Genomic DNA, 23,158 nt, shown 5'->3' on the forward strand with positions numbered 1-23,158 from the left:
ACAGAGAAGGGAGTCTACAGTCAAGCCACATCAAAGTGCAGCTGATACAGGGCTGACAAATTACTCCAAGGGTAGTTTAGTTAAAGAAAAGAAAGTTCATCTAGGACGTCTAGAAGCTATTTGTGTATGTGTACACACATGTACACACACCATACATGTGCACATGTAAGTGGACAGAGGCCACAAAGCATTCCCAAATGCTATTTTCTATGTACTATCAATAGAGCAAAATACCCTAGGTATCGTATTTGAAATAACAGAAAATTAATGTGTAAATTTTAACCAGTTAATGTCATATATGAAAGAACAGGCTCATACTCTCTTCTCCTTCCAAGTGAGTTTTTTCCTGTCTCTTATGTTTATGGCTAAAACTTTTGTTACCTGCTCACCTCAGCAAATGAACACCACATTTTATTAGAAATGAATTCTTTCTCTAAGAACTGTACTTTCACGTTGGTTTCCTTCAGGTGAATAAAATGCTGTTTAACAATCAAAACTTCAGGGCGTCTGGGTGGCTCAGCTGGCTAAGCATCTGACTCTTGATTTTGGCTCATGTCATGATCTCAGGGCCATGAAATCGAGCCCTGCATTGGGCTCTACACTGGGTGCAGAGCCTGCTTAAAATTCTCTCTGCCCTGCCCTCTGCACCCCCTACCTCTTTCTCCCTCTCAAAAAAAAAATTCAAACCTCAAGTAGATCTCTCATGTACCTGTCTTCTTCCTCCCTTTCTATCCACCACCTCCTCATCTGAAAAGACATGAACACCCACCTTGTGAGTTCCCTATCATCAGGACCAACAGACCCTGGGGAAAATTTACCCATGCTAGCTTCCTTCCTGACTCTTCCTACTTACAAAGAATGCTCCTTTGGCAAGTCAGGGCAGCCTTCGGTCTATTTATGAGGTGTTTTTCTTCTGGGTGGCAGATAATGCCTTCTATTTACCAACCATTCACTCACCACTAACCAGCCTCCTTGGCAGCCCTTAGAAACTTCCAGGTGGCAGTGTTTGTTGATCCCCATTTTGTAGGGGGCGAAACTGAGGCACAAGAAGAGGAAATCACTGTTAGGACATGCCACAGGGATCCCTGGGTGGCGCAGCGGTTTGGCGCCTGCCTTTGGCCCAGGGCGCGATCCTGGAGACCCGGGATCGAATCCCACGTCAGGCTCCCGGTGCATGGAGCCTGCTTCTCCCTCTGCCTGTGTCTCTGCCTCTCTCTCTCTCTCTCTCTGTGACTATCATGCATAAATAAATAAAATCTTTAAAAAAAAAAAAAAAAAAAGGACATGCCACAGGAGCAAGATGCAAGATAATAGTAATTCAGCTTCATGGGTTACTTTCAAAAACTAAAGAAGGGTTTGTAAGAACTGAATCACACCTTATACAGTATTGCTTTCCTTTACCACTTCTTTCACACTTCAACTTGAAATGAAATTCTAATGAGAGGCAACACTGACAGATTTAAGTTTTCAGTTTTATGCCATTTTGTGCTTTCTGGAATAGCAGACTGAGCTTGGAAATAGGTGATATAATAGGAAGGTGGAGACAGAGAAGTAAAGTAAGAGGCTTGTATGATCCAGACGGGGATAATCAAACTAAGAATGACCAGTCTGATGGAGGCTACACAGAGACTCCAGGAAATGACCCTCAGCTCTACTCACACGTAAGCTCAATGGAAAATTATGTGGCCTCTTTACATTGAAGCTGGTGGGTGGAGACTTCAGGCCCAGCATTGTGGAATTATGTAAATACAGCTGACCTTTGAACAATATAGAGGTTAAGGGTGCTGAACTCCCATCCCATACAGCCAAAAATCTGCATATAACTTTTTTAAAGATTTATTTATTTATCTGAGGGGTGCCTGGGTGGCTCAGTCAGTAGAGTGTCTGTCTTCTGCTTGGTTCATGATATCAGGGTCCTGAGATTGGGCTCCCTGCTGGGTGAGGAGTCTGCTTTCCCCTCTCCCTCTGCCTCTGCCTCTCCCTGCCACTTGTGTGCGCTCTCTCAATAAAATATTTTAAAATTATTTAATTTAATTTAAATTATTTGAGAGGGAGACAGGGTGTGTGTGCATGCATGGGAGGGGTAGAGAGAAACTTAAGCAGACTCCGTGCTGAGTGGGGAGCCAGATGCAGAGCTCAATCTAATGACCCACAAGATCATGACCTGAGCCAAAATCAAGAGTCTGAGGCTTAAAAGATTTTGCCACCCAGGCACCTCAAGAATCTGCATGTAACTTTTGACTCACCAAAATTTAACTACTAAAAGGTTACCGGTGATTGGAAGCCTTACTGATAATATAAACAGGTGATTAACATATATTTTGTATTTATATGTATTATACACTCTATTCTTTTTTTTAAGATTTCATTTATTTATTCACGAAAGACAAAGAGAGAGGCAAAGACATAGGCAGAAGGAAAAACAGGCTCCCTCTGAGGAGCCTGACATGGGCCTCAATCCCAGGATCCTGGGATCATGACCTGAGCCAAAAATCAGATGCATAACCACTGAGCCACCCAGGTACCCCTACACTCTATTCTTATAATAAAGTAAGACAGAGAAAAAAGTCTTAAGAAACTCATAAGGAACTGAAAAGACATTTACAATACCATAAAAAAATCTACATGTAAGCATAAAAGTGGACTTGCACAGTTCAAATTGCAAAAGATCAATTGTGTATGTATATACACAACACACACATATATGTGCATATATACACATACATTTGCACATATGTAATTATACATAATTATTATGTATATGTTATATATGTATATAATGATAGTTGAGTCATAATAACCTATTATGTTAGAGTGCTTTCAAGAGCAGACTTCATTATAAGGGAAAACTGTTACCCATAAAAACACTGTTTTGTCTTGTTTCCAAAGGGAAAGTCCTTTTGTCTTGCTTTGCCTAATTAAGAGTTGAAAATTATTGAAATGTTTCTTATTGGCTAAACTGGAAAGTAGGCAATAAAATTCAATGGAGACTTATAAGTCATGAGATTGAGGATCCACCAAGGTTTCTGTGGGGAAGGAACAGTCTGTGGACTGTGGACGTGTTTATGATTCTATCAAATCCAGCCAAACACAGTCCCCCAAGGACACAATCAAAATTGTGCAAATAACTGGACCCTATCCTAAGGAAGTTATGATACTGGGTTAGATTTCCAATACTTTTACTACTGAGCTCCATGACAGTGTATAGTCAAAAGCTTATCAGATAAAATTATCTTCATAGAGTATTAAGCCCTTAGAGAAATCCTTCATTTCATAAATAAAAGACTGCATCCCAAGAGAAGTGATTCATCCAAAGACCAGCAATAGTTTTTCAGATGAGAAGCTTCATCTTCTCAGTCTCAAGATCCTTGAAACTTCTTTCCAACAGGTATTCTCTATTGGTAGCACCTACCATCTACCAGGGACACAGAGAATACAGACATGAGCAAGTATTGGTATTCCAGACACATATCAACCACCTCAGGACGATGTGAGTATCTTTCATATGCCAGGCTCTGAACAGGCACAGAGGACTCCATGATGAACGATGAACTGGAGGGCTTCAGTTTCTTTCCTGAGGAGCTCCCAAGCTAGCAAGGGTCACAGGGAATGAAACAGACAAGTACAGAATGGACTGAAAACCAGTCCAGGAGAATGTACAGGAAACTCTGAGGAGAGGCCACAACTAGCCACGAGAGAGAAGGGTAGGAACTTGAATGAATCTCGAAGAAAGTGTTGGCATTCTTCAGGTAAAGAAGGAGAGGAAAGGACATTCATCCTGCAGACAAAACAGCATGAATGAGGTTGGAAAGAAACCCCAGGAAAGCAGGTTCGGCTTGAGTAACTCCAGGGAAGCCAAACCACACAGAGACAAATCTCTAACTCTTAATGGGGCTGCAATGAACACGAGGTCAAAGAAACACAAACACGCAGTAGAGGCAGGGAGACCTAAGTGGGCACCAGAACCTGGAGGAATGACAGATGGAAAGAGAAGAGAAGAGGAAGCAAGCTTCCCAGAAAGCACGTGAGCAAAATAGTCCGGCTGAGGCCTGAAGAGGCAGACACAGAGACTGTCACTGAGCTCATTCCCTGGGCTTTTGTCCACAGGCGCCAGAGCAGTCCAAAGACTAAGCTAGCCTGAGGTATCTGCCAACAAGAGTCTTCCTTCCCTTGAGTTGTGAACCTTGTGAAGGACTGCAACTGGACGAGGGGAGGTCAGAATTTAAAATGAATCCCTAGTAGGTTTTTATAACTGCTATCATTTTTCCCCCATCTCTTTCTGACCTGGGCTTTTGCCCTGATTAAGTGGAGACACTGTGGAAGTTAAGATTGGAGTCAAAGTTTCTACGTTCAAATCCTAACCAACTATTTACTAATTGGAAGACACTTGACAAGGCCTCTTTAACCTTAGTCCCCTCACCCAGACTTTCAGAACTGTTAGACTGAATGTGAATGCACAGTCTTTCAACAGTGCCTGGCACGCAAGAAGTGTTCCATGAGTGGTAGGTGCTCTCTTACTCTATTTAAAAGGCAAGCTGGAATATATTTAAAAGAATTCCCATTGATATAGGAGTCTTTTCTTTTTTTAAAGATTTTATTTATTCATGAGAGACACATAGACGCAGAGACACAGGCAAGAGGGAGAAGCAGGCTCCCTGTAAGGAGCCCGATGTGGGACTCAATCCCAGGACCCCGGGATCATGCCCTGAGCCGAAGGCAGACTCTCAACCACTGAGCCACCCAGGCGTCCTGAGATAGCAGTCTTAACTTTGAGGCAGATATTTTCCAAAGATGACAGCAACAAAATCATCCACATGCTCTTATGATGTGACTTTGATACCTCTCCCGTTAAAAGATGGCATTCTATGTTCCCTCCCTTGTACCTGGATAGGCTTGTGACCATGGCAAAAATGATAGCATAGAGTTTCTGAAGCTAGATCATATCCTGCTTCTCTTATGAAAGCTTGTTCTTGGAACCAAGTCACCATGCTGTGAGGAAGCACAAGTAACCACATGGAGAGATCACTGCTCTGACAGCTCCAGCTTAGGGCCCAGCCAACAGCCAGCATCAAATTGTCAAAGCTGTGAGTGAGGAAACTCTCAGATGTCAAGTCACACCCCAGCTTTGAATCTTCCCAGCAGAAGGCCCAGACATCACAGAGCAGAGACAAACTGACCCATCGTGTCCTTTCCAAATTCCTAACCCTGACAATTTGTGAGTCTAAAATAATAGCTGTTTTATGCCACTTAGTTTGGGTCTATTACACAGCAACAGTTAATCATCACAATTGCTTAAGGCAATAGAGGGACTGGACAGGTTTGAAAGTGCTTTTCACCAGAAGGCTAACCTGACTGCAGTAGGTTGACATTGGTGGCAGAGGGACCCAGTAGGGAACCACTGATACAATATGGCAGGTTTTATATGATGCCAACCTGAATACTGAAGTGGGGAGAGTGTTTACAGAGGACAGATTAAATGTAGGGGTTAAGAAAAAGAGAGTTCAAATCCATTCTAAATATACTGCATATATTGAACCTGCATCATGTTAGGAGAATCTAAGAAGTGTCAAGCAAGAAGAAATTTAGGACTAGAAGCAGAACACTGGTTTTGGTTAAAACCTTGAAAACAGAAGAGATTACCTCTGAGATTATGCTGAGGAAAGGTTTTATCCTCAGCCTTTATGAGAGGGACCAGGTATGGTAAGTCACAGAGGCAGAATTCTAGGGTTATAACATCACAAACAAGTTCTGGAAAAAGTAATCATTGTTAGTGCCAAATGCTGCCAAGAGGTCAAAGGATAAAGTACTAAGAAAAGAGACTGAAACCAAAAAGGAGACCAAAAAAGGACCCAGGGTCAGAGGAACGCTTCTCCACCCCTGACTACAAGTAGAATCAGAGACACAAACTGAAGAGTGAAATGAGACAAAGCCTGCTTAAGTACATCAGTCTTTAGTCTCCATTCAGATAGACAATTTCCTGTGAGTCTGCAAAGAGGAAGTGAATAGGAACTGTTGAAATGAGATGCTGAAAGTGGGCACAGGAACACCTGCCACTAATCTACCTCACCAAGATAAGGGACAGATTAGACTCCTATCAAGTGTTTTGAGTTCTCTGGCATTGTAGTAGATCCGATACTGCTCTTTCAGCCTGGAAGAGGAACAGTTCTTAGCATTTGTTGAACTCCACAACATTCCTGTGAGGTAGATATTATTGTTGGATGAAGAAACAAAGGCCACACAGCAAGTCAAAAGCCAAGGCAAGATTAGAATGGGGCCTGCCTCCCATAGGGGGGGGAAAGGCTAGTTGTCTGGATTCCTTTTGTGTCAGTAATAGGTTCTTTGATCTATAACATGGAAGAGGCTTGTTTCTGAGGAGGTTGTGAAAATAGATTCATTAATGACCATACAGTTTTCTGAAACTCACTGAGCGTGATATGGAAAAAAGGTGCAACCACCCAGAGTCTAGAAACAATTAAAGAAATTCCAGGAACAGCGAAGATTCTACGAACAGCCAGAGAGACAAGGCATTGGGGAAGAATCAGTCTGGGTGGCAACCAGGAGGGAAGAGGCAGTTGGGGACGGACGGACCTTTGAGAGGTGGCTGTGTGCCAGCTATTCCACACATGGCTTCCTTCTGCTTCTTCACTTTGGGCAGATGGCATGAAAGTGGCTGGGGTGAACTGAACAGTAACTGGGTTCCTTCCAGGCTGAGCTGGAGAACAAAAGGGCATTTCTTTAGAGTAGAGGGGTTCTGGATCAGAGCACTTCCGGGGCCCCCAGGACCAGTGAGGAAGAGGGGTCATGCTTTTGTGAAATATTTACTTGAAATCCCTGGAGAAGCAGCAGCATCCCATCAATCCTTCCAGCACTGCATACATCTTTTTCCAAAAACTCCCTTTCTTAATAAAAGTTAAAAAGCAATGATGACACTGAAAAGTAGTCAGGGCCTTATTATAAATGACCAGTAATGGAGTTTAAGATAAAAGAAGCTGGCACATGCAAGGTCACAGGCCTTTACTGAGTACCTAACATCAACTATCTCATTTAATATCTGCAACTCCCTCTGGAGGCACCGGCAGTCCCATTTCAGAGAGATGAAACCAAGGCCTAGAAAGGTCTACCCCTTGCCCAAGGCCATCCAGCTAGTTTATGACAGAGCCAGGATTTGAGTCCTGACATGCCTCATCGCAAAGCTCATGTTCTCTTCTGTGCATTGCACGGCCTACTTCCCAATAGTCACAAGTTCAACATTAGTCAGGTCTGAACTAATGAGGTCTATTGTACCGCCTCAGAGATGACTGCGCCTCGAAGCTGGAGAATGTGTAGGGAAGGGCACTGACATTACATATGCCTGAACTATGTGTGCAATTCGTGGAGGATAAAGACGTGACCAGGACCAATTCCGTAGTATGAGAGGCAAAGTGACTACCATTCCTCCCCTCCCCAGAGAGCTGGCTGTGCACTGGACCCCTCACTGCTCTTGGATTTCCCCACTCTTGACCCTTCACCAAGCACTGTCCTCCTCCTCCATTCCCTCAGAGCCTTGATTTGGTTGGCAAGAGTGTTGGGTTAATTAAATAAACCAACCACTGCTAAGTCGTTAGCTAATACATTATCCTTTCTAGGATACAGGCTTTAACTCAGTTAATAGTATATTACCACCATAAAGGTACAAAGAAGTAATGATAATGGTGGACATCTCAGGCATCCTGGAAGACAGCTTCTGGGCAACCTGGCCTTCAGATGTTTCCTCAGATAATCAATCAATCAACTAGGTAATATGTTTTATCAATACCTACTGATGGATTAAGTAGATTAACTGATTTAATGAAGTAGGTACAATTATTACTCCCATTTTGCAGAGAGGAAATAGCCACAGAGAGGTTCAATATCCTCCCAAAGTCACACAGCTAATCAGCAGCAGAAGCAGGAGTCAAACCCAGGCAATCTGGATCCTGAGCCATGCTCTTCACCACCCACCCATGTAGTTTTCAAAGTGTGATTTGCAGACCTTTGGGATCCCCAACAGTCTTTCAGGAGATGCAAATAGTACCAAAATATTATTTGCCTTTTCCACTGTGTTGGTGATTTGTACAGAAGTACAAAAGTAATGACAGCTAAAAGTGCTGAGACCTCAGTATGAATTGAGGCAAAAATGTACCCATAGTCATTGTATTCTCACCTGTACACATTCAGTAATGGAGTCCTTGATAAGCTGCATAAATTACTAATTTTTAAAAATCCTGACCCTAAAGCACTGGTCTTCCAAAATACTGTGTGATAAAATGGAAAGTACACATAAAGCACTTTTGCATATACTGAAGTAACATGTTATCTCAACATGTGACTGATTGTAGGCTGCCACAGCCACTTTCTTCATGGAATACCATTTTTACCTCAAAAAAAAAGACCGACAGGCAGCCACAGCTATTCAGAACTGGGAATCTGACATACTCTTGAAAATAAATGAAGAGCGTCTGTGACTTCAAAGAAAAAAACTGACAGTATTTATACTGCTAATGATGAAATAGGAGCTTTCAAGCAAAAGTGAGGATTTGGGGAAACTTGTATTTTACCATCACGAGCTTGCAGCTTACCAATATTTAAAGATTTCTGAGATGAGATTGGTTAGGACAGCAATGATTGATTTTTTTTTTTGATACTGTATAATAACGTCAACATCTGGAAGATCTGAATAACCCAAAATTTTCTAAATAATTAATATATGATATTACAAATTCCTGCATTAGTAAGAGATTCTAATGTAACAGAAAATTAAAGTTCATTTGTATGGTTTCAGATACTATACAGCAAATAATCTTTAAGAAACCACTACTTGTCAAGTTTTGATGTAGTATCAAAGAAGAATATCTATAATTCTCTGAAAAGCCTGTTGACTCTCTTTCCAACTATATATCTGGGTGATCCCAGATTTTCTTCATATATTTCAACCAAAATAATATATCAGACTGAATGCATAAATAGATATACAAATGTATATACCTCCTCTTGAGCAAGGCATTAGAGAGATTTGCAAAAAGCCAATATTCCATTACATTTTCTAGCTATTTCTAAGAAAGCATTATTTCTATTAATATATAATTGTTTTATTATTGTCATCCTTAAGCAAATTAATAAATACCTTCAAATTTTCTTAGTTTTAACTTCAGATATGGTGAATATCAAAAGTTCCTTGGAGTCCTCAATACTTTGTAGTAAGTAGCATAAAGAACTCCAGAGACCAGAAGTTTGAAGACTACTGCTGCACAGCATGGAATCTAGAAGAAGAGAAGCCCAAAGAGCAGGTGGTACAGCTGCATCATTTTCCAGGTGAGAGGGTGCCATGAGAAACGGCCATGAATCTCCCAGACTTCTCAGCAAGTAAGTTTCAAGGACTCTATTTCTCATCAGGTTTTATGGCTTAATGACAATAGGCATTAGAGACCATTCTCAACTTCTTGCTGTTCCCAGAGTGTACACATTTTCTCTTTTGTCCTAAGAAACTCTTACTCTCCTTGAAGGAGACTTCTAGCACAGTAGATGCTTGCCTCTGCCTTCTGCCTCCAAGCATCCTGCATAACCCTTTCCTACAGCATTAAGCATGTGGTTGTAATATTTGCTTACATGGCTATCTGATAGAAGTGTAAGGCCTCAAAAGGCAGAATTTTGTCTTAATTCCAGCATTTTGCTCAGTACTTGGCACATAGAGTAAAACTCAAAAAAGATCTGTTCAATTAATGAAACTAATTAAGTCCCCACCATGCACCAAGCTATCTCACAATGGCATCCTGACCTCTCCAGGGGAAAACTGCTAGCCAGCCAAGAATAGTGCAGGGTTTTTAGTGCTCCTCAGTATGGCACTCAACTGACATTCTGAATATCAAGTCTTTTATAAGTTAGATTGGTATGAATCTTGAAATTGTAAAATGGAGACCCAATTCCAGGGAAGCCCCTTATAAGACACCAGTCTCCCCACCCACAAGTGCCCTCCCTGTAAGGACACCAGTCTCCTTCAGTGATAAACTGTGTCACAAGTCCTCTAAAGCCAACAACATGCTTTTGAAGCAGATTTGAATTAGAAATTTTTAAGGAAAATGAAGAGTATATAAAGCCAATTAAAAAGTAATGCTGTAGTTTGAACTGCTACACGATCAGGGACTTTACAACTCAATTAGAGAAAAAGATTTTTTCGTCAAATTTAATGTAAGCAATGCGTGGGAATAAAGGATGTTGAGTCAGATAATCCCCTGTGAGCATCACAGACAATACAATGTGCATAAGTTATGAAAAATTTTCACATAGCTCAGGATGTTACAGCTTCTTTCTGGAATGCTGCTACTGTCCTGTTAATCCCCACCCCCACCCCAACACACAATGTTCTCTTATCCTGTTGTTCATCCAGTCTCTACCCTTCTTTCTGCCTTTCCTTCCACTATACCTTGTTCTGATGCCTCCCCCTCTATTCATCTAGGAACTGAGGGAGGATATAATAAAGCTGACAAGCATAATAAGACATTCACAACCTTCTTAGGTTCTGCTGAAGAATGTCATCTTATTTCCTTACTTCTACAGAGCATGAACCTTGGAAATCACCTATTCTCGCCCCCCTACTTTACTAGAGTGGGAACTGAGAAAAATAATGTTAACTTACTGAAATGCTATACTTCCTTAATTTATTTCTGTATATTTCAGGAAAACTGATGCCAAGGGAAAGAATACCCACAGGTACAATAGGGAAAGGAACTAAAGAATGCATAAGAAGACTGTCAGCACCTACTCAGCATCATTTATTGAGTATCTACTCTATGGTGGATGACAGAGGCCCTGTGTTAGCACAGGCAGACATAGTACACTCTAACTGTGCATTAAAAATTTAACAGATATTAAATTGGATCCAAAAAAAAGGTAAATGCAAACAAATGAAACCAAAATAAATACAGTAGACTAGGAAAACAAAAAAACAGCAAGACCTCTATGAATGAGACAGTAAAGAAATGGAGGAAAACAAAACATTTATTCTGATTAAGAAAAAAATCTATCTCTCATTGCAAACAAAATTGGGTAAAGACTAAGCAATTTACTTATGCTGCAATATAAGGATTTGTTTAGAAAGTGTACATTCATTAATGGAAAAGGATTTCTGGAGACAACTTTTCAAAACCCCAATAACATTCCAGTATTTTTCAGAAGGTTTCCTCAGCCCCCGCACTTCGCCACAAGAGGGTGCACACTTCCTTATTAATAGGGTAGCCAAAAGCAAACTTAAATTCACGTCTGCTCAGGCACCTCTCTCCAGGACCCCTGAGCCTCAGGGTAATGAGCATCTGCACAGTTTTGTAGGTTAAACCTTTTTCACATGTATTATCTCATGAAATTCTAACAATAGCTCTGTGAGAGTGAGAGGGTGAAAAGTACCAATCTCATTTTTAAAGATGAGGAAGCACACTCAGAGGTGAAGTGACTTGCCCAAGGTTAAAGAGGGAATAACGTCACAGCCCAAAGTTGAAGTAATGTCTTCTGATTTCCAAATCCTATACTTACACTTTCCTTAGTTCCCTTTAAGAACATAATCAAAACCCATACCTCAATCATTCAGTACCTCCATCCATCTGTTCCACTTATTTTGAGCAAAGAATCATACACTGGGGAGATCCAGGAGACTTTGCTTGCCTTTGCAGTATTAAAGCTCTTTTTTTTAAAAGTGTGTGTTAACACCTGGCAATTACTTTTATGGGTTTCCAATGAGGTGAGAAGTGTGCTGACACTTGTCTACAGTGTTCTACGGCGGCATTCACACGGACTAGAATAATTTTTAGTGTTGCTTAGGACACAGAAATTAACTGAAAACTCATATTTCTTGGACAGATCCTATGAGATTCAGGCTAACATGTAACTCCAAAGGCCTTCTCTTGTGAGAGACAGTATAGCACAATGGTCACTGACTTGAACTTGGCAGCCAGACTACGTGAGTTCAAATCCAGATTTTGCCACTTACCCTGTGACCTTGGCCAATTCCTCAACTCCAGGGTGTCTCAGTCTCCCCGTAGTAGAATGGAGAGAAGAACAAGTGCTCCCTCACAGTGTACTAGTGAAGATACCGATACCATCCGTACACGAAAGAGCACATGACAAGCTCTCAAGCCACAAAAGGCTGTCCTTATTCTAAAAGCACAGACGGCATTCTCAATTACAGTGATTGACAAAGAAAACAGCTTAATATGCTTTATGTCAGAGCAGAACTGCATTTTATGACAGTTTGTACACATGAAAATATATTTAAATCCTTTAATAATCTATGTGCACAGCAAATTCTATCTTAAATCATGTAGAGTATTGATAGAAGTTGCTAAGGAGTATACAGTTTTCCTATCTTTGCTTTTATGACACTGTTTGTTGTATCTGTGACTGATTTGATGCCAAGTCTCTCAGGAAAGAAAAGCAAAATGACAGAGTTCCTCTGGGAAGAGATAATAAGCTTTATGCAGCAGAGGGGAAGCTCCCTGCCCTAGAAACCTGAAGACCCAGGTTGAATCACAGTTCTGCCACTACCCAGCGTTCCCCTGACCCTCTTCCAACACAGTCTTCGTATCCTTATCATCAAGCTCCTAACTGGCCATAGAAGTGGGGCTGGCTGTTTGTTGAGTGAGTGAATGAACAGGAATGGGAAGAGTGGCACTGACGCAGGCTGTGAGGGTAGGAGAAAAGGTTAGTTTACAAACTACATGTATACACTTGTTAACTAAAGTCCTAGGCCAGTTCGCCTTGCCAGTGTGCTGGGGCTAAGAATCTTCCCTCTCTCTCAGGTCGTTTTCTTAGTGGTGGTATCACAGGCCCTCAGGGGACCCCAGACCACCGTTCTCAGTCCTATTCAATTTTCCAGACCAAATTCACCAGAACACTAAGGCTGGGTGCTCCTGCACCTGGTTGAAGCTGCGCTGGTATCTAGCTAGGCCATGTGGCCTCATGTGGGCTCAGAGGTGGGGACTCTTTTGCAGGTCTGAATATCTTCCAGCTCCTTCCAAGGACCCCAACACACTTGATGCCTTACCATTTTGAGCAACACACTCCTCGCTTTAAGACTGCCCTCTCAATTCTTATTTAGTTTGGACACGCCTCCTGTGAGGTAGAGATAAATCTGTGGCTACATCCCAATGAATGGTGAATACCTTTTATAGCTTCGGCCTCAGATTTTATTGGATGTCCCCAAGGGCTCTTTTTTTTTTTTTTTTTTTACTGAGACAGAATTTTAATCAATGGGTTAAAAATGAAAAAAAAATGGGTTAAAAATGTATGTAACTGTGTTGAACATAATATATGTAATCCTGAATTCCAGCTAATACATGTATTGTTTTCTCTATGTGGTAATCCTCAGCACCAGCAAACCTGATAAATCATTGACTAGCCATTTGTTGCTAGAAAGCTTTGACACAAGACTGCTTTTGTAACATAGCACACTCCCATATTATGTTTAGAATGGAATTTGAGCTCTTAAAATTGATTTGCACTAATTTTAGAGAGAATATTTATTGGTTAAAATGAGGTATATCTGTGCTGTAGGTTCATGAGCACACACTTCAATTTCTGATAAAGGAAGCTTTTCTATACATCATTATAAAATTTTACTTTGTGAAAAGAGCAATCTAATTCATGAGATATGCATCCTAAGGGCATGTACACAATGTAAGCACATAGCATAAGGTCAGCGTGCGATGAACACACATCCTCTCCTGGGGATGTAACTTCACACACACAACATGTGTAAGATAATTCCCTACCCATGCAATGGCAATGTCTTACTGCATTCAAAGGACAAAGGACTGCAGTGCCTCCTAGGCTCCGTCAAGAATGTTTCCACTTGCTCACCAAGTGTGGCTGCTAATTTTATAGCACGGAGGCTCCTTTGTATCTTGCTCACAACCTGAAATGCCCGGCAGGGAGCACCATAGAGGGAGGAATCACTCACCTGATTGCAGAGTTAAATAGCTACACACTAAGGGTTTCAATTTAGGCTTCATGGACAGTCAGCAAGGTTGGACTGCATGACACTGGGGACGTGCCTGAGTTTGGCTTCTGCAAGAGTGTAACAAGACTCTTTCTTTTGACCCTGATATGCAAAACTGTGCAATCAGAACTGGGTGGCAAATCCATGCTAGGAAGGGCCATGATCTCAGCCATCAAAATTAGAACTCGAAAGCCCTCCCCAAATGTAGGCAGAAGAGCTCAGTTGTAAATGCCTCCTCTATATGGGGCTTTGATACTTCTCTTGGGATTCCAATCTACAAGCCAGCAAGTCTCTCCATAAAACAGCTTTTCTTAAGGTTTAGCGTTAATTTTTATTTCTTTTTATATACTGCTTTGATTGGTTCTAAATACATTTTCTCTTTCCATGATGTTTACATCCTTCACATTCTTAGGGACTGTTATCATATCCCCTTTAATCATCCTTTGGCCAAGCTATACATATTTAGCTCCTTTCATCTCTCCTATGTCCTTCCTTCCAGCAGTGTTGGCTCCTCTTTAAATTCCTTCTAATCTGTCAACGTCTTTCTGAAACTGATGCACACCCTCCTTTAATAAACATGGTAGGTACTCCCTGTTTCCTTTTTTTTTTTTTTAAGTTTTTTATTTATTTATGATAGTCACAGAGAGAGAAAGAGAGGCAGAGACATAGGCAGAGGGAGAAGCAGGCTCCATGCACCAGGAGCCCGACGTGGGATTCGATCCTGGGTCTCCAGGATCGTGCCCTGGGCCAAAGGCAGGCGCCAAACCGCTGCGCCACCCAGGGATCCCTACTCCCTGTTTCCTAAGTTTCCCAAAGACTCCTATAGTAAAAAAATATTGGGTCTGGAGTCAGAAGTGTAATCTGGCTCTGCTGTAAGCCTCAGTTATCCTTTCTATTAAATGGGAATGATTTCTCTGTTGATTTAAGATAAGATAAAATATAAAATCACTTTGCAGATTATAAAATACTATGCATGAAGAATATGCATATATATTACTTGTATAATTTTAAAAGCTTAAACAAAGAAAAATAAGATTGGAAACAAGTACATCAATTAATGGTTATTAAATCTGGTGGTAGTATCAGGAGTAATGGTTACATTATTCTGTGATTTTGGTATTTTTTATTTTCAATTTATGGAATTACTCATTTATTTACTCACTGAAAGTATTTATGGAACTTCTTTCATATGCAGGACAGTGGGCTGGATGATATGGGTGAACATGGATTTGATGTTTTTTATTTTAATGTATGGAATTACTCACTTATTAAAAGTATTTATTCAACCTCTACTATATGCAAGACAATGGGCTGGATGATATGGTGAATATAAAAGAAGGACTTCAAGAAGTTATCATTTCAAGTTCTTAGAAACTGACTACATACTTGCTTTGGATCACATAGTATTAGAAAGCTGTTGCTGCTGTACCTTCAAAAATTTTTTTATTGAGGTATAATTAACATATAACTATTGTTCCTTTGATTATGCTTTAAAACACTAGAGTAATTTATTATTTCCTTAGAACAAATTGTAAGAAACAGAATTACTAGGTCAAAGGTTTTATCAATATTTAAGCCCCAAATTTCCAAATAATTTCCCAGAAAGGGTATGCCAATTTATACCCTCATCACTGATGTACGAATATCTATTACCACGGTCTTGCCAACACTGGGTATTATCTTTTTCCCCATCTAATGGATTGCTTTTAGAAGTCACAAATAGGAGGAAATCTAAAATAGATTAATTTCTACTAAAACAAAATATCCCCATGTGGTACCCATTTTGGTATTGCCTTTTGGTAGTCGAGTGTTCCATAGAATCTTTGAGTGCTTATTACTTTCCAGGCAATATGTTAGGGGTTAGACTACAAAGATGACTCTGCCCTTTAAGGGCTCATAAATCCAGTGCAAAAGATAAACACCAATAATTACAGAACACTATGGAAAGTGCTCCTTCCTTAAGATGTACACCTAAAATGCAAAAACATCACAGAAGAAGCAGCCGAGAGTAGTCAGGGAGGCTTCAAGGAAGTGGTGACATCTGAATTGGGTTTTGAAGGGTAATCTTCAGGGTAAACTTAGGTCATGACCAGAAAAGGAAGAAAGGAGAGTAATCCAGGCACAGGAGCCAGTTGCTGGTTTGTGTAGCCACTAGAATCCTCTCCACGAAAATGTTTTATTACATAAAGTCTTAGCAATCCAGATTCAAGCCTCATGGGTAGTTTTAGTGTTATCATCTCTCTTTATCACTTGCAGTTGCATTTCTGTCCATGGAAAAGCAATCAGCAAATCTTCCCACTACTTCATCCAGTAACTCAAGGTGCAAGATTTCTCGTGCTTCCTTCACAGAGAATACTTTCACAAATACAACTTGGGAGCCATTTTGTTGAACACAATCTTTAAAAATTAGATTGTCAAGCTGTAAGAGGATATTTAATCCTTAATGACCCTTAAATAGTTTCTTCATTTAAGAAGCAAAACAAATAAGCAAAGGGGGGGGGGAATGAGACAGAGAGAGAAAGAGACAAAGCAAGAAACACACTCTAAACTATACAGAACAAACTGAGAATTACAGGGTGGGGTGGGGGTGGGGGGTTAAATAGATGATGGAGGTGAAGGAGTGCACTTGCTGTGATGAGCACTGGGTGTTGTACGGAAGTGCTGAATCACTCTATTGTACACTTGAAACTAATATAACACTGTATGTTAACTAACTGGAATTTAAATGAAAACGTAAGGAATTCGTTTTCTCAAGTAAGGCAGGAGGGAATATGAATGAGATTAATAATGAGGTTAATGAGATTAACTCCCTTCTACTCCTAAAAAAATCAATTGGATCTACACAAAATCCAGTTTAAAAATAGTATAAGGGCGCCTGGACGGCTCAGTTGAGTGGACACTTTTGATTTTGGCTCAGGTTGTAATCTCAGGTTCCTGGGATGGAGACCCGTGTTCAATCTATGCTCAGTGGGGAGTCTGCTTGAGGATTCTCTTCTTCTCCCTCTGTCCTTTCCCCTGCTCACACTTGCTCACTCTCTCTTTAATAAATACATCAATCTTTAAAAAATAGTATAAAAATCTATTTTGGCATCATATCATTTTCAAATAATATAAATATCCCTAAAAGCAGCCCTTTTATATGTGTTTTCACATGTCATCAGTGGCAAATATAAATACCCATGCCCTGGAATTTAACTGTTCTGAAAAATTCTTGCAGAACATCAATCTGCAGCACACCTGGGGTGGAGGGGACAACTGCAACTGTACTGGGTCAAAGCCTCTAATTTATTCCATAATTTTCAAAGCTGAAAACACCTCTCCAGGTCACTAATCCTCTAAATTGCAGAGGATTTAAATAGAATTGGCAGAAAATCACATACAAAAGGGCCTCTCTGGTCTTTTATAAATTATTAGAAAATGGCTTTTGAATTACTTTGTCAATTATTTTCACTTAAATTTAAGCCCTTCAAATTGCACCCTATGGCTCAGATATCTTCCTAAAGGCTTTGTTATCAAAAGGCAAATAAATCTCTCAATCTCAATGATAGCCTGGCCTTCTCCTGTCTCCCTAGGAATCACCACCACCTGCTGGAATGCAGCTGAAGTGTATGGCTGGAGCATACACTTAACATCTCTGATGCTGCATGCATGAGGGAGACAGCTTTTCCTGCCTGGAGCCCTAGGGGAAGGCTATGACCCCAGATTCCAGGTAAGCAACCACACAGAGCTTCTGTCCAGGCCCACAATGCAGCCCAGATCCCAGATAAGGCTTCAGATCATCTGCCACTGAGTCCAAGAGTCACAAGTCAAATCTGTGTTCAGATATGGGAAATTATTAGTTATCCCATCTTTATAAAAAGATGCCATGAGATTTTGTCTGATTTTTTCTTTTTTCTTTTTTCTTTTTCAGTAGTCAAAAAGCAAAGGGGATCTTCATACATAGAAAACCACAAAATAGATCTCTTGATTTGTTTGTAAATTTAGAAAGATAGAAATCACACAAGGTGAAAAATAAAATATTTACCTATTTGTTCATTCATTATTTAATCAGCAAACACCTACTATGTGCTAGACACTGTGCTGGGCTGAGGATACTGAAATGCATGGCTCACAGCTCCTATAACACTGAGTTTTATACAGATTGACACCATTTTCTCCTTTATGTTTCATGGCTATCTGCTGGATTTCCAACAGAAGTAGACTACTTATTCATCTGAGAATAATATTATTCACCTTCTAACCTTACAAATATAGTCTTTGAGGTCTTTTTTTTCCAGTTTATACTACTAAGCATAATAGTTAAAAGTGAATGCCCATTCTGAGTCAAACATCAAACTAACCCATTTTCCCTATATTATCAAGCATAATCCTTTAAGCTAGATACTCTACTACTGCCTCTTCACAGGTGAGGAATGCAAGCTCAGAACCATAGGTGACTTGCCCAAAATTATACAACGAGTAAGAGGTAGACCTAGGATATGAACTAAGGTCTGCCGGACCAGAACTTACGCTCTTCACTGGCAAGCTTTTTTTTTAAGATTTTATTTATTTATCCTGAGAGACAGAGGGAGGGTGGGGTGGGCAGAGACACAGGCAGAGGGAGAAGCAGGCTCCCTGCATGGAGCCCGATACAGGACTCGATCCCAGGTCTCCAGGATCACGCCCTGGGCTGACAGCAGCGCTAAACCACTGAACCACCCGGGCTGCCCTTAACTGGCAAGCTTTGTAGCCTTCATTTATTCAAGAGACTGTTAAGATTACTTGGAGATGGGGGATCCCAGGGTGGCTCAGCGGTTTAGCACTGCCTTCACCCTGGGGCGTGATCCTGGAGTCCAGGGATGGAGTCCCACGTCAGGCTCCCGCATGGAGCCTGCGTCTCCCTCTGCCTGTGTCTCTGCCTCTCTTTCTCTCTGTGTCTCTCATGAATAAACAAATAAAATCTTAAAAAAAAAAAAAAAAAAAAAAGATTACTTGGAGATGGAAAGAATTTTTGGATATTTTCTGAAGAATTTTCTATGGAAGGCACAGGGGCAAAATATTCCAATAACATCTCAGAGATAAGTTCAGAAAGTTACTGGTTTGCAAACAGCTTACCAGCACACTGATGGTTTTATAAACCCAACAGTAACACAAGGAGAATATCTTGCTGCCAGCAAAGTAAAACTTTGAAACTGCTAGCTATAAATTTGGACTTTTATTAAACTTCTTAAATTTCAAGAGCTTGGCCTTTAAAAAAAAAAAAAAAATTTTATTTATTTATTTATTTATTTATTTATTTATTTGAGAGAGAGAGAGACAGAAAGAGAGAGAGTGAGCATAAGCAGGGGGAGGGGCAAAGGGAGAAGCAGACTCTCTGCTGAGCAGGGAGCCTGATGTGGGGCTTGATGCCGAGATTCCAAGATCATGACCTGACCCGAAGGCAGATGCTTAACTGACTGAGCCACCCAGGCACCCATGAGCTTGGCCTTTTAGACTCAACTTACTTACTTTTTCTTTCTGTCTCTTTCTTCTTTCTTTTGCTTTCTTTCTTTCATATTCAAAATACTTGGGCTAATGTATCTGATAAGTACATAATGAAAAATGAACTAGTACTAACAGCAAACATACCTTGTACTACGAAGAACTGCTATTTATCATTGTCCAAAAACCTAGAATTCACCCTGAACAGAACTCTGGGCCCAAGAGGATTACAGATAAGGAAGACTCGAAACCCAGAATAGAAAGCCATGGGAAGGGTGACAACAAGAACCAGTCATTAAGATTACAAAAATAACGATAGTCAGGGCAGCTTCCTGGCCATGGCAACCTGTACAGTCACTCAGGGCCCTGCACGCCAAAGGGCCTGTGCTTTGTTTAATGCTCTCCTGGAGCCACACAGGAACTCTTAATAATTTTATCTTTGCATTTGTGTTTTGTAAGTAAAGTCCAATAGAATAGTGGACCATGTGTATGAACAGAGGAGACAGAGATCATGTGCATGTTGTTCTGCTTTGTCATCCATTTCAGCAAGACTCAGAGCAAGCTCCAGGCAAGCATGTGGGGTCTGTGACTGAGTGAGTGGAGGTGCAGCCCCAAGAAAGGATGCCTTCCATTGGCACCAGAACTTGTCTTGAAGGTAGCATTTTTTTTTTTGGTAGCATTTTTTTAAAATTTTATTTATTTACTCATGAGAGATAGAGATAGAGGAGAGAGAGGCAGAGACACAGGCAGAGGGAGAAGCAGGCTCAATGCAGGAGCCCGACGCGGGACTCAATCCAGGGACTCCAGGATCACTCCCTGGGCCGAAGGCAGGTGTTAAACCGCTGAGCCACCCAGGGACCCCCTTGAAGGTAGCATTAAGGCAATATCATCCTAAGAAACATGAACAACCAAGGAACTCTGTAATATCCATTTTCACTCATGTTACTCTCCCCCATTAGCCAACCACTTACACTGAAAATGATCATGTTTGATGTAAAAGGAAGGGAGAAGATAGGGTAATCTGTAGTCATTTTCCATTAGTCCTTACTATCAGTAAACTGAAGGTGGTGGTGGTGGAACATGCACATATTCAGTGAAAGAAAAATGGCTGAGTTAGTTTGGTGCAGTATTTCTACTATTCCAGAAAGAACAATGAATGAGGTACAAAATAATACATTTTTGTAGTTTTGGTGATTTTGCATATGAATTAAATGCTTATATTTGCATTTTAAATTTATAGTGGAATTTAAGAAACAAAACAAGTGAACAAAGGGAGAAGAAAAAGAGAGACAAATCAAGAAACAGACTCTTAACTACAGAGAAAAAACAGATGGCTACCAGAGGGGAGGGGTGGGGGGACGAGTGAAGTAAGAGTCCACTTATGATGAGCAATGAGTAACAAATAGAACTGTTGAACAGGTGTATATGGTACACCTGAAACTAATGTAACACTGCATGTTAACTATACTGGAATTAAAATTAAAAACTTAATAAACTGGCATCATACCATATAAAGGTAAACAGTAAAATTCATAATAATAATTTAAAAATTAGAAAGTTCCCTTACTTAGAATGACATTAAAATAGCAAATAAAATACACCACAAGTCAAGAGAGAGACCATGGATGAAAGGTAAAAGCTCTGTATTTTAGTACCTTGAAACAACACTTTTCCCCTGTGGTTTTGAAAAAGGGCTCTCCCATTTTCATTCTGCACATGGCCCAACAAGCCTCGACAATAATAACAGATGAAAGGATTAAATTATGATTGATTCACTGCCTGTCTCCAGTCAAACTTCAAATGAAGAGGTGAAAGACTAGATAATTCAATAAGAAAGCAAAAAAACATGACTGTTTCGAATTCTGACTTTGGTGAAATCAACTCAACACACACACATAACCTTCTTCCACCATATGCAACAACACAGAGAATCACAGAAAACCAAGGGTATTCAGACTGAAAAAAGAGAAAAAAAAATTTTATACCGAGTCTGTCACAGATATCTCTAGTGGGGTCCCAGACTGTATAGCAGGGCTTCCCTGTGAAGGAACATGCAGAGAGGACAAGTGGTATCACTGACACATTTTCAGTGCAAATCTCTGTATGACCCGAGCAGCCTCAGACTTCAGCAATGACTTATTGCTCATGTGCACCTGTCCTATCTGGCACCTTAGGGCAGAAAGATAACTGCTTATGTTTGATGGATGCCTTAGACTTAATAAGCACAAGCACTTTCATATAGAGACCTACTTTATTTCTACCACAGCCACATGAGGAACTTAGGAAAAGCAATTTTTAATAAATTTTTTATTATCAGTATTCAGATGCTAAAAGTAAAGTTGCTTTTATTGTTCTTGACCTGTGATTACACAAGCATTCACTTTAGACTTATTCGTTAAACTTCATGTGTGTTTTATGTACTTTGTTGTATAAGTCTGCAACAGAAAGAACAAAAGGTAACAAGTGTTTACTGTGAGAGATTAAAAAAGAAAGTTAAAAATCTCCCATATTCCCAAAGAAAGCTATTAACAACTTGATGCTTCCCCCCAACCCCACCCCCATTTTTTAGAACGAGAAAAAGCTCAAGGGAAAGGCCATGTCCGTTCCTTTACACTCCTTGCTAACGAGAGGGGGAGGAGGGGGCAGACGGAGAGAGAGAATTGTAAGCAGGCTCCATGCTCAGCATGGAACTCGACTTGGGGCTTGAACTCGTGACCCTGAGATCATGACATGAGCTGAAACCAAGAGTGAGATGCTTAATTGAGCTACCCTTTTTTGTTTTCATAAAACTGGAATCATGCTTTCCATGATGATACATCTCTTTCCCTCCAATATATCACGTTTTTATACAGCATTAAAAATTAAACATAGGGGGTGCCTGGGTGGTGCAGTTGGTTAAGTGTTGGACTCTTGATTTTAGCTCAGGTCATGACCTCAGGGTTGTGAGATAGAGCCCAACTCAGGCTCTAAGCTGAGCACAGAGTCTGCTTGAAATTCTCTCTCCCTCTTCTTCTGACCTTCTTATTTGTGCTCTCTCTCTCAAATAAATAAATCAATCTTAAAAAAAATACAACATAGTATTTCTTTTTTTTTTAAATATTTTATTTATTTATTCATGAAAGATACAGAGAGAGAGAGAAGCAGAGACAAAGGCAGAGGGAGAAGCAGGCTCCATGCAGGAAGCCCGATGTGGGACTCGATCCCAGGACTCCAGGATCGTGCCCTGGGCCTAAGGCCGGCGCTCAACTCAACCGCTGAGCCACCCAGGGATCCCTCAACATAGTATTTCTTAAAGATAAATGCTAGTTTATTAACCAATTCTCTATTGTTGGATATTTAGGTTGTATCTGATTTATTTCCAGAATTACCAGAAGGTACTTCTTTTTCATGGACAAGTTAATAGCTCATGCAGGTTGATGACCTTATTGTTGTTGTGTGCAGAGCCATGGCAGGCTGCAGCTCACTGGTTTGCAGGCTTATTCTTCTCGAAACACTGCTCTGCACTTCCTCTGATCACAGGGTTTAAGGTGACAAATCAAAGGGGGAGAGTGAAAGACAATCTACCTCTATCCCTTTCCCATGAATGCTCTCTCACACTAAAAAGGGGGCACAGTCCACACCAAGGTCAGGGTTAAGAACAGGAAGGATGTGTTTTGGTGGTGCCCAGCCTGAGATAAAGGCACCATCACTGTCCTT

The 23,158-nt window shown here is 40.6% G+C and overlaps 1 protein-coding gene and 1 long non-coding RNA gene across 9 annotated transcripts in view; one reads left to right on the plus strand and one right to left on the minus strand.

Moving 5' to 3' along the window:
• IGF2BP2 (insulin like growth factor 2 mRNA binding protein 2) overlaps positions 1–23,158 on the minus strand; it is a 155,607-nt gene that overhangs the window by 64,163 nt on the left and 68,286 nt on the right. The window lies entirely within an intron of this gene.
• LOC140622135 (uncharacterized) lies at positions 5,765–18,006 on the plus strand. 4 transcript variants are annotated; one of them, XR_012021830.1, is made up of 6 exons: positions 5,765–6,257; positions 9,159–9,381; positions 10,693–10,905; positions 14,505–14,582; positions 17,575–17,711; positions 17,913–18,006. It is a non-coding gene; the product is annotated as an uncharacterized lncRNA (long non-coding RNA). The 4 variants fall into 4 exon arrangements; XR_012021832.1 differs by lacking the exon at positions 10,693–10,905 and having other exon boundaries at positions 14,502–14,582; XR_012021831.1 differs by lacking the exon at positions 10,693–10,905.

The sequence above is a fragment of the Canis lupus genome, chromosome 31 (assembly GCF_048164855.1).
Source record: "Canis lupus baileyi chromosome 31, mCanLup2.hap1, whole genome shotgun sequence".
Lineage (NCBI taxonomy): Eukaryota > Metazoa > Chordata > Mammalia > Carnivora > Canidae > Canis > Canis lupus.